The following is a 2,292-nucleotide window of genomic DNA, read 5'->3' on the forward strand; positions in this document are numbered from 1 at the left end:
CAAACCTAAGCAATCACAATCTACTTTCTGTCTCTAGAAAATTGTCTATTCTGGACATTTCATATAAATGAAATATAATATGTGGTCTTTGGTCACTGGAGTCTTTCACTTAGCATTAATGTTTTCAAGGTTCATCCATGTTGTAGCATGTATCAATACTTCATTTTTTATGGATAAATAATATTCCATTATATGAATATACCACACTTGTTTATTCATTCATCAGATGATGTACATTTGGTTTGTTTACATCTTTTGACTATTATAAATAATGCTGCTATGAACAATTGCTTATGTTTTTGTGTGGACATATATTTTCATTTCTCTTGGTTATATATCTAGCAGTAGAATTGTTGGGCCACATGGCAATTCTATGTATAAGTTTTTGAGGAACTGCTAGATTGTTTCCCAAAGTAGCTGCACCATTTCACATTCCTACCAGCAGTGTGCGAGGGTTCTGATTTCTCCACATCCTTGTCAACACTTGTTATTATCTGACTTTTTGATTATAGCCATCTTCCTTGGTGTAAAGTGATATCTCACTGTAGTTTTGATTTGCATTTCCCTGGTGGCTAATGATGTTGAGCATCTTTTCATGTACTTATTGGCAATTTGTATATCCTGCTTGGAGAAATGTCTATTCAGATTCTTTGTCCATTTTTAAATTGGATTATTTTTCTTTTATTATTGAGTTGTAAGTATTCTTTATATATTCTAGGTATAAGTCCTTTATCAGACACATAATTTGCAAATATTTTCTCCCATTCTTCAGGTTGTCTTTCACTTTTTGAGAGTATTTCTTGAAGCATAAATCTTAGAAATTGATGAAGCCCAGTTTATCTATTTTTTCTTTTGTAGCTTGTGCTTTTGGTGTCACATATGAGAATCCATTGCCAAATTCAAGTTTACAAAGATTTAGCTCTATGTTTTCCTGTAAGAGTTTAATAGCATTGGCTCTTACATTTCAGGTTTTGATCCATTTTGAGTTTATTTTTGCATATGATGTGAGGAAAGTATCCAACTTCATTCTTTTACATGTGACCATGTTGTTGTTCCAGCATCATTTGTTGAAAAGACTATTTTTTCCACATTTCTTCCTTGATCTTGGCATCTTATCTTGGCACCTTTGTTGAAAATCAATTGACCATAGATATATGAGTGTATTTCTAGATTCTAAATTCTATTCCATCAATCTATTTGTCTATCCTTATGCCAGTAGCACACTACACTGTCTCTATTACTGTTGCTTTGGAGAATGTTTTGAAATTGGGAAGTATGGATCCTCTACCTTTGTTTTTTTACAAGATTGTTTTGACTACTCTGGGTCCCTTGAGTTTCCACATGAATTTTGGGATCAGCTTGTCAATTTCTACAAAAAGCAGCAGCTAGGATTCTGAGAAGAATTGTGTTGATTCTGTAGATAAATTTGGGAGAGAATATTGCAATCTTAACAATATTAAGTTTTCCTATCCATGAGCATGTGATATTTTTCCATATATCCAATCATATTTAATGTACTACATGAATGACATGATACAGATGTATCACTGGGAAAATAGAAATGATATTCCTAGGTTATGGGATTTTAGATGATTTTGATTTTTTATTTTTATACATTTCTGTATTTTCCAAATTTTCAACAATAAGAATATCTTTTATAAACCCCAAAGAAGTTATTTTTAAAGGAAAATATTTGTATTCTTTAATAAAATATACATACAAAATATTTCATAAACATAATATGTTTGGAAATGAAAATGCTTGAAAGATTTTTCAATATACATGAATATACCACTGTTCATTCTTGGTCATTTTTCATCAGAATTTACTGATTGTGTGCTACATAGAAGATACTGTGTTAGGTACTGGGTGTACTGTTTTAACAAAACAGACATGATTCCTGTGCTAATGAAGACAATAAATAGACAAAAAAAAATGATAATAAATAGGCAAAGTAGCAAAGAGAAATGCAATCACAAGTTGTAAAGAGTGCTTTGAAAGAAAGCATGATGGAGAATAATGGCAGGATACAGCAAACCCACTTTGATATAATGGTCAGGGAAGCCCTCTTCGAGGTACCAATATTTGAAGTGACATTTGGGTATGGGATAAAAATGTTAAGTGTTAGTTTTAGATACTTGTCAAAGATAGATTCAACATAAGTAGTTTCTTACACTGAAGGGTAAAACCAAAGAGTGTTAAAATTCCAAAGGGAAGATAATTTTTTTTTTTTTTTTTTTTTGAGACAGAGTCTCGCTCTGTTGCCCAGGTTGGAGTGAGTGCTGTGGCGTC

The sequence above is a fragment of the Lemur catta genome, chromosome 12 (genome assembly GCF_020740605.2).
Source record: "Lemur catta isolate mLemCat1 chromosome 12, mLemCat1.pri, whole genome shotgun sequence".
NCBI classification, from domain to species: Eukaryota; Metazoa; Chordata; class Mammalia; order Primates; family Lemuridae; genus Lemur; species Lemur catta.